General features: G+C 44.9%; 1 protein-coding gene across 3 annotated transcripts in view; it reads left to right on the top strand.

The window, feature by feature from the left end:
* LOC122266025 (uncharacterized) overlaps nucleotides 1-10,000 on the top strand; it is a 244,772-nt gene that overhangs the window by 73,939 nt on the left and 160,833 nt on the right. The window contains exon 1 of one of the 3 annotated variants that reach the window (XM_086543855.1): nucleotides 2,064-2,607. The exons of the other annotated variants lie outside the window; for them this stretch is intronic. The gene's annotated coding sequence lies outside the window, so the exon portion shown is untranslated. Of the gene's footprint in view, nucleotides 1-2,063; nucleotides 2,608-10,000 lie in introns of those variants that run through there. 3 annotated transcript variants of the gene reach the window in all.

Genomic DNA, 10,000 nt, shown 5'->3' with positions numbered 1-10,000 from the left:
ATATATATAATATATATATATATATATATATATATATATATATATATATATATATGTGTGTGTGTGTGTGGTGGTATATGTGTGTGTGTGTGTGGTGTGTGTGTTATGTGTGTGTGTGTGCGTGGTGTGTGTGTGTGTGTGTTGTGTGTTGTGTTGTGTGTGTGTGTGTGTGTGTGTGTGTGTGTGTGTGTGTGTGTGTGTGTGTGTGTGTGTGTGTGTGTGTGTGTGTGTGTGTGTGTGTGTGTGCGTGCGTGTGTGCGTGCGTGTGTGTGTGTGTATTATTTCTTTATTCATTTATATAAAAAAGCCCAGTGCTAAAGGGAATTCTCGAGGCGCGAAGAAAGGCCCAGAATTCCCCGTTGCCCCAAATTAAACGTGATGTGCGAGATAGAGCTGTTCTGGGCGCGTGACAGCTCTCCCTCGCGGACCGGAAGTGAGACTGCCGATGTCGCCGAAGCCGCGGGAGATACAGTGGCAGGTATACCGCTGAATATGTTACGGCATTATCATTATTGTTGTTATTGTTATTTTTTGTTGTTTTTGTTATTAATAGTAATGTTATTTTTATGATCGTTTTTATTATTCATATTATTAGTATCATTATCATTATTTGTAGTCGTATTATTGTTGTTATTATTGTTATTGTTGTTGTTATTAAGTGTTTTATTGTTGTTGTCGTTGTCCTCCTCCTCATCATCATCGCCATTGTCATCATCATCCCCATTTCCATCATCCTCATCATCATCACCATCATCATCTCTTTTCTTGTATTCTTTTTCAATGGCTATATCATTTGGCATTTATCGAAACCAAAAGAAATGTCCAGTTAATGAGAAAGTTAAAAAAGATAATGAGTGACATGAGTATTTTCGCGATAACTAGAACTCACAGGCATGTTTCTAGACTCGCCCATTCCCCCGTTAATTTGTCATTCTACAAACTTTGCGAAGTTATTTTTATTTTCTTTTAGGACGAGACAAGAATTCTACAAAGTATGGGGTGTGAATTCCCCAGTCTTCCCCTCCCCCCTGCCCTCCCCTCCCCTTCACCTTCCCCTTTGCCTCTCCCCTCTATATGGGCTGGAGGAGGAAACTTTCTCCCCTCAGAGGAGAGTGCATTTGACTACGCGCGGGTTGGGGGTCTGGCTGGCATAGGCCGATGGCGAGGAGGGAGGGAGATGGGGGGGAAGGTAGGGAGGATGGAGGGGAGGTAGAGTGGATGGAGGGAACGGTTGAAAAGGAAGAAGGTAAGGTAAAAAGGATGGAGAGGAAGAAAATAAATATAGAGAGGAAGGCAGGAAAGATGGGGGAAAAGGCAAGAAATGTGGTAAAGGTGTTAAAAGACGAGCGAGAGAGAAAAAGAGGGTAAATGAAGAGTGCAGATGAGAAGAGGATTTAAATACATTTTTATTAATAGTATATTTTATTCATTTTGTTATCAGAGTCTCGATTTCACAGACCGTCACGTATGGAACAGGAAGGGTACCATCTATTAGCAAGTTGTAAATTCGTTGTGGGATTATGGTTCTGAAACATAATTTTACTTGATTGCTTATTCTTTCCATTTTGCATTTGATTTATATAGGAAATCTTGTCATCGTTTATTGCCCGATGTTGTTTTTTCGTATGATGTATTCCCTTATTTATTGGTTTTATTATGCTAACTATGATTATTCAAATGAACCAAATAATTCTGGTGGAGTTTGCTGTGCGATACCACGTGGGATGGTTAAGAAGTTGTCTAGGCCTACGTCTGAGAGGGAATTAGCGCTGATCAATTGTAATCGAAAAGGCTGCTTGTAAGATCGTTTTGAAATCGTGAATTTAAGTCTCGCATTGGCTAAAGAAAAGGGGAAAACCTACCTGTGGAAAAGTGGACTGAGCAGGGCAGTGTGGCTGCGTGGTCGAATGCGCCCGGTCAGGTGTGGCAGCGTCGTGGAGGTGGCGCTGTCTCTCTCTCTCTCGAGGGTTGGTCGCTTTTCTCCCTCTCTCCCTCTCTCTCCCCTCGCGCCCGTCCCCTCCCCCTCCCCCTGCCCTCTGCTGGCACCGTGGGCGCGGCAGCCTCCCCTCACACAGTGTGCGCCAGTCTCCGGTGTCGCGAGCAGCTCGTGAGCGCGGCGCCCCGCAGCGAGAGATCACCAAGCCTCACCATCTCGGCGAGTGTGTCACCGCGTCTTGGTGCTCTCCTCGCTGTCCCTCGGTCCGCCGTCCATCCATCGGCTCTTTCATCCACTCATTCATCCATCGGGTCGCGGGTGTGTGTGTGTGTATGTGCGCGGGGTACTACTAGCGTGGCCGTTGGATTCCGGCGCGGTCGTCGTCGAAATCCTCGCGCCGCGTGTGTCGTGTTGGGGCTCGAAACTCGAGTGCGGGCGAATGGGCGCAAGTGACAGTGTGGGGACGACCGTAGAAATATAGTCCTTGTGTGTGTATGTGTGAGTGTCTATAGTTAAACACGTGTAAAGTGTACCGTGGAGACCTTGTGCGTTTGTTGCGTGAAGAGAACCGCACAGCTCTGGGCTTACGCTGACAAAGATTGATGTCTCGTCCAACACCTGCACAGTCGTCGTTCTGGTCGTGGAGCTCTGCGTCGCGACCTCATCTCTAGGTAAGTGAAATGGGAAGCAGCGCGGTTCGTGTCTCTGTGGGAGTGGGCCAAGAGCGAGGGGAGGCGATGAAGGAGAGGGGAAAGAGAAGGAGAAGGAGAAGGAGAGGGAGAGGGAGAGTGATGAAGAGGGAAAGAGAGAGTGATGAAGAGGGAAAGAGGATGGAGAGGGAAAGGAGAAGAGGGAAAGGAGAAGAAGAGGGAAAGGAGAAGAAGAGGGAAATGAGAAGAAGAAGGAAAGGAGAAGAAGAAGGAAAGGAGATGAAGAGGGAAAGGAGATGAAGAAGGAAAAGGAGATGAAGAAGGAAAAGGAGATGGAAAGGGAAAAGGAAATGGAGAGGGAAAAGGAGAGAGAAAGATAGAGAGAGAGATAGAGAGAGAGAGAGAGAGAGAGAGAGAGAGAGAGAGAGAGAGAGAGAGAGAGAGAGAGAGAGAGAAGGTAGAAGGGTGAGGGAATAAGGGGAGGAGGAAGTGTTCATTTCCCTCACCTTCCCTGCACATGTTATGGTCTCGGTTTTGGAGGAACGTCGGAGGATCTCGCTCTTATCTCTGAGTGCCTCTCTTGTGGAGGGGAGGGGGGATGCTGGGGGCTGGATGGGGGTGATACGAGGGGAAAAGAGGAGAGAGAAGGAGAGAATGATATGGTTGAAGTTGAGGAGGGGGGGGGGGCAGAAGAAGTTGGAGGACGGTAACGAAGCGAGGAAGTGAAGCGAGAGAGAAAGAGTTGGAAGCGGTCCTGCTCCCCAATGCTGTCGCCAGGTGAAGACGTTGAGAGATGAGGCAGAGCAGGCCTTGAGGAAAGAAATGTGCCATAGGCCTACATCTGTAGAGCTTACCTTCTCTTAATTTTGTCTCAATGCTGCAGAAGAAGGAGAAAAGGACTGAGGATGCAGATGTTGAAATTGTCAAGTTGATGAGCGTAGAAAGTGATCTTGCAATTTCAAGGCATTACAGCAATATTGACTGCGATGTGCATGTGTATGATGATAGTCACGTGACCACTTATCGCCTCCCCCCCTCCCTACCCCCTTTCTTCCTGGAGGTAGGGGAAGAAGAGGAGAAGGAAGAGCTCTGGCGGAGGAGTTAGATACATGCATGCTCACGACTGGGATTTCTCTTGTGCAGTGCATGACGCGGAGGTGTTGTATTTTGATGCTTTGTCATGGTGTGTAGTTGTTAAGTACTTCTCGGTGACGCTAAGGTTTTGATTGCGGTCGTAGACGTAATGAATGGCTAGTTATATGTGCCATGAAGACGTAAAAAAACATGAAGTTAGAATGATGCATAACTATCGGTAATACATATGCTTCTATTTTTGTAATTCCCATGACACAGTTGGCTCTGCTGTGGATCTTTTTGTAAAAATGATGTGATTTTACGTTATAGATTTTTGCGATAGATGATTTATTTCTCGAGGACTGCCATGATTTAAAGTGATGATTCACGGGGAATACTCACTTGTACATTACCTAGCAGATAAATGTTGAATAGTTTGATACTAGTTGTCTAAACGAGGTATATGAAAGTATGCTTTCGAGTAGATTTTCTATATGGTTTCGCTCGGTATGATTAAACGTGGCGGCAAAAAATCACACTCACTCTTAATAAGCATAAATTATTGCCCGGTTCCGCGTGTTGATCAGTGGTGAATCACTCTTTCTAAGCGTGCCAAAGTTACTCATCCTTACCCTTCCCCTCCCCTTCCCTTCCCCTCATCCCTCATCCCCCCATTTCTTCCCTTATGATTTGTACTCATTCCAACTTCATTATTCCATTAACTTATCCACCCCATCACTCCCTCCCTCTCGAACCAGGACTCCTCCTCCTTCCAAATCTCCTTTCCCCCCTTCTCCCTTACCCCATTACTCCTTCCACCGATTTTCCCCTTTCTTTCCCTTCCCCCATCCCCCCCCTCACTCCCTCCACCCCTTTCCCCCTCTCCTTCCCTTTCTCCCTTTTTCCCACTCCTCATTTACCCCCTCATTCCTCTAGTACTCCCTCACCCCTAATACTTCCCCTGATACTCCCTTCCCTTAATACCCCCTTGGCCCTTCCCCTAGTGCCCCCTTAGCCCTTCCCCCCAATACCCCCTTACCTCTTCCTCTTATACGCACTCCCCCCCCCTCCCCCTGTCAGCAAGCCAATCGCTCCCACCCAAGCCATTTACGTGTTATCAAAGTGCTATAAACTCTTAAGTGTTCGGTGTGTCAAGTGCCGCGCCGGAATACACGGGACCGACGCGGACGAAAAGGCTTCCGGCCCGTGAGATAACGATAAGAGCTGAAACGGATCGATTTGGAGACCTCTGGGTTGTGTTTATTTGTTTTATTTTTAGTCACAAATACATATTTTTTTGCTCTCTGTTCTATTAATGTATTCTTGTAGGAGCGAAGGTGGTGGGGGATTGGATATCATGAACGGAGGGACTTGTATGTCAGCGGAGGCGAAAGTAAGATTTAGGAGGATTAGATGACGCGTAATGGCATGTAAGGTAACGGAGTGATGTCTTTTATGATTAACGTATTTGGATATAAGCGGAAATAACGCATCACCTTCACTTTTTATGACATGCTGGTTACAGTTCATATGGTTCATATATTTTGTAGTTTTTGGTTCTTGTATTTTGTTTATTTTGTAACATTGCGTGTCAGATATTGCGGATTTATTATCCATATAAATTTTTACTTTGACTTTGATAATCAAAGATAATGATGGGATGGTGGATAATCTTGTTAGTAATTGACCAACATAATGGTGATTGACGGTCGAAGTGTTTGTGATGATAACGGATAATTAACAGTAATAGCGACAGCGATATTGTTATTTATTTTTATTAAAAATAAAGCATCGCAGATTCGACACGCTCCACCCTTCATGTTTTTTGTGCTTGCTTGCTTGCTTGCATTAGATGCTTAACCTATTCAATTATTGTTCATTTTTCTAAGAACTCGGGCGAATGGGTTTGTCAGTAGGTCATTAGGAATGAACCAAAAACACTACCAAACACTCCGTTCTTGATTGTTTGTTTGTTGAGATGGATCGCTTTGATGAGTGAGTGGGGATACTTTTTAAACGAACCTTTGTGTGTCTGTTTGCCTTGGAGAGCGTTTGTTGGTACGTGCCTTTGTTTCTCTCGCTCACTCCTTGATTCTCGCTCGCTCTAGCTCTCTTTCGCTCTAGTACTGCTCTTCTGTTCTCTCTCGCTCACTCCTTGATTCTCGCTCGCTCTAGCTCTCTCTCTTTCGCTCTAGCTCTCTCTCTCTGTCTCTCTCTCTCTCTCTCTCTCTCTCTCTCTCTCTCTCTCTCTCTCCCCCCTCTCTCTCTCCTCTCCTCTCTCTCCCTCCCTCCCCTCTCTCTCTCTCTCTCTCTCTCTCCTCTCTCTCTCTCTCCTCTCTCTCTCCTCTTCTCTCTCCTCTCTCTCTCCTCTCTCTCTCTCCCTCTCTCTCTCTCTCTCTCTCTCTCTCTCTCTCTCTCTCTCTCTCTCTCTCTCTCTCTCTCTCCTCTCTCTCTCCCCCTCTCCTCTCCTCTCTCTCTCTCTCTCTCTCTCTCTCTCTCTCTCTCTCTCTCTCTCTCTCTCTCTCTCTCTCCTCTCTCCCTCTCTCTCTCTCCTCTCTCTCTCTCTCTCTCTCTCTCTCTCCTCTCTCTCTCTCTCTCTCTCTCTCTCTCTCTCTCTCTCTCTCTCTCTCTCTCTCTCTCTCTCTCTCTCTCTCTCTCTCCTCTCCTCTCTCCTCTCCCTCTCTCTCTCTCTCTCTCTCTCTCTCTCTCTCTCTCTCTCTCTCTCTCTCTCTCTCTCTCTCTCTCTCTCCCTCCCCTCTCTCCCTCTCCCTCTCCTCTCTCCCTCTCCCTCTCTCTCTCTCTCTCTCTCTCTCTCTCTCTCTCTCTCTCTCTCTCTCTCTCTCTCTCTCTCTCTCTCTCCACACACACGCACACACACACACACACACACACACACACACACACACACACACACACACACACACACACACACACACACACACACACACATGGACAAACACACACAAACAGAAAAACACATACACTTACATAATACATCTATGACGATTATGAATGTACAGTACAGTATACGTGAATGTATTTGCGTGTGCGCGCGCGCGTGCGTCTGGCTCCTCTCCACAGCACGTGTTGCCGATGTCACGGTGCCAGATGTGGCTCCTCTTAAATAACCTCATGTCACTCATGTCTCCCCTTGTTACTGTCCATGTTCACCCTAGCCTTCATCTTTATTCTCATTTTCTCTTTCTTTTCCCTTTGTTTACGCCCCGCTCCCACCTTCATGTCAACAGGCCTTTCCTAGTCTTTTGATTCCTTACTTCTTTCTCCCTTTTTTTCCATATTTTCGTTTATCTTTATCATTTTTATTTAGTTTTATTTAGTTTTCGAATTTAGTGTGTTGTTGTTGTCTTTTTGGTAAGGTTCTTGTGCGTTTTACATTTACTTGTGTTTTTATTGGTTCTTAGAAATGCTATTTCTTTTAAATACATTTTTTTATTCATTTAGAAAAACTGGTGTCTCAGGGAAAATGTTTTTCTCGCCTTTTTTTCTTTTTTCTTTTTTTTTTTGTCTCAGATTCGTGACTCAATGAGAAGTGGGAGGGTGGAAAGGAGGGGGGGGGGGGTGGTAATGCTTATTCATGCGAGAGTGACAAGACAGGGCAAGAAGGGGCAGGGGTGGGTGCCAAGGGGGAGGGAGCAGGTAGATAGGAAGGGGAAGGGAGAGAGGGACGGAGGGAGGAAAGGAGGAGGAGAGGAGAGGAGAGGAGAGGAGGGTCAGGGGGGAAAGGAGGGGGAGGAAAGGGGTGAAGAAGGCACGATTTGCAGTGTCACTCTGCTGTGATTTCCTCTTAACTGTCTCGGGAGGTGAGATTTATTTTTTCTTTCATTTTTTCTGAATTGGTCTGCGATCGTTTCCTGTTCTTAATGGTTATTTTTTTCTTGTATTGCTGGTTTACCGTTCAATTTGTAGTGTATTATTCCTTATTGTATTGTTCTGCGTATAAACTGCATAGTTATTGTTGCAGTAAGTATTAGGTTTTGTCGTCCTTAATGTACGTAAAATATCACCTATGATCGTTTATTCTTTGTCATTTTTTCGTATTCTATCAACATTGTTATCCATGTTAAAATCATCGTTTATCTCCACCAACGCCTGCATTTACATTCCCGTTACATCGGAAGTACGTGTTTCGATCCGGGCAGTGGGTTGCGACGATTACCCGTTACGGAACTGATTTCGTTCACGCAGCGACAACTTGATTTTTTTTTTAAGGGGAGGGGGGGAGGGGGAGTCTTTGTGATGCTGTGTCTAATTCATGTAATTATTGTGTAATGGTTATTTGATTTTTATTATCTTTAGGTTTGTAGAAATAAATGTTTTGATTGACAGTAGTGATGATAGTGATAATCTTGATGTTATGATGAATATCGTCTGCTGTCATAATCAATTATTTTTTTTTACATTACTGTGGATAATTTGTTTTTTATCAATGGTGGCTACGTCAACGGTAGTTAAAGAACTATTCAGTTTACGTACGGGGATTCAAGGTATGATGAGTATTTTTAAGCCAACCTCGTGGGGTTTTAACATAAAAAGGATTATATCTCTCTTTCTCTACTCCTGTCTCCCTTCATCCTCCCCTTCCTCCTTTCTCTCCTTCGTTCCCCGCTCTCCCTCTTTTCTCTCTCTCTCTCTCTCTCTCTCTCTCTCTCTCTCTCTCTCTCTCTCTCTCTCTCTCTCTCTCTCTCTCTCTCTCTCTCTCTCTCTCTCTCTCTCTCTCTCCCCCCCACCCCCATCGTCTCCTAGTCGTACCAGAACGAAAGGAGGAAAGGGCAGGGTGACATTTCAGTTCTTCTTTGAGCTGTCTCCCGAACAAGGCTGGTCAGCGCTCGTGTGGAATCGAATGTAGGTCAGCCGTTCAAGTATGCATTGGTACTTTGTGGGCTTTTAAATGCTTCCTGTCATTGTGATTGTTTATTGTTGGTGCTGTTGATGCTGTTATTATTATTATTATTATTATTATTATTATTATTATTATTATTGTCATTATCATCATCATCATCATCATCATCATCATCATCATCATCATCATCATCATCATCATTGCTATTATTACTGACATTGTTATGTGATGATAATGATATTACTATTAATCATTATTGTTGCTATTATTATCATTATAATGATATTTATTATCATCATCATCATTATGAATATACGGAAAGAGAACCAGAACATGGAAAAGGAAACAGATAAAAAGGAAGAGAAATAGAAAAAACGGAAAAGAAAAGGGAATAGAGAGGTATGGATAATATTTCTCCTGTGTATCTTCTGTCATTTAATTCGCCTCTCGTGTTCCTATGCCTCGTTTTTCGCCACGTGCTTAGTTGTTTGGTAATTTTTGTGGTTGTTCTACACATTGTATTTTTTTCATTCTTGATAATGTTCATCCTCATTGCGTACCTTTATTCTGCGTGTAAAGTGAAGTACAATATGAATGTTGATATAAGCGTGGGGTTTGAAGTGGGTGATAGAATGGATGGAAGGAAGGAAGAGGGAATGTGGGAGATAGGTAGGAGAGAGGGAGGGAGGGAGGGAAGGAGGGAGGGAGGGAAGTGAAGGTGGAGTAGTAGGGTTGAAGGTGGGGAGATTGTTTATGGAGGGGTAAAGAGTGAGGGAGAGGATTTAGGAAGGGAGAAAGAGTGAGGGAGACACAAGTGGCGAGATAGCCTCATGCGACACATCAACCTGACGGTCATGAGAAGCTCGAGGGAGTGTAGAAGCATCGCCAGCATCATCATGTGCGACATCTCTCTGCGATGCCAGATGCGTCTCATGCCCGCGGATGATGCCAGCTCGCCCTACCCAGGCGTGGCTAGTGTCCCTCTGGTCCCTCGTGGGTTATTGTTATTGTCATTGTCATTGTCATTTTATTGCCATGACTCATTTCTCTGTGTTTGAGTGTTATGGTGGATGTTATAAGTCTGTCTCTTTTCCTTTCTTTTCTTTTCTTTTCTTCTCCTCTTCTTTCCTCTCATTTCCTCTTTTTTCCTTTCCTCTTTTCTCTTCTCTTTTCATCTCTTCTCTTCTCTTCTCTTCTCTTCCCATCTGTTCTCCTTTCCTCTCCTTTTCTTCTCCACCCCCCTCCCCTCTCTTCCCATCTCCTCTTCTTCATCTCCCTCTCATACATGTAGATCAAAACAAACTGCCTCTTTCAAATCCTCCCCCTCTTCTCTTACCTACCCCCCCCCCCTTCAGCATCCCCATTACCTCATCCCGCCTCATCAGATGTGGTCCAGCAGACTCATCACGCTCATCCCGAACGTTCTTGTTGATCATCATTACCATTATTTTGATCTAGGTACAAGAAGAATGGGCGGGG

Source organism: Penaeus japonicus, unplaced genomic scaffold (genome assembly GCF_977035675.1).
Source record: "Penaeus japonicus unplaced genomic scaffold, GWHDUDI00000001_assembly GWHDUDI00000014, whole genome shotgun sequence".
Lineage (NCBI taxonomy): Eukaryota > Metazoa > Arthropoda > Malacostraca > Decapoda > Penaeidae > Penaeus > Penaeus japonicus.
Note: the sequence above shows the minus strand (reverse complement) of the source record. Positions and strands in the feature narration are given on the sequence as shown.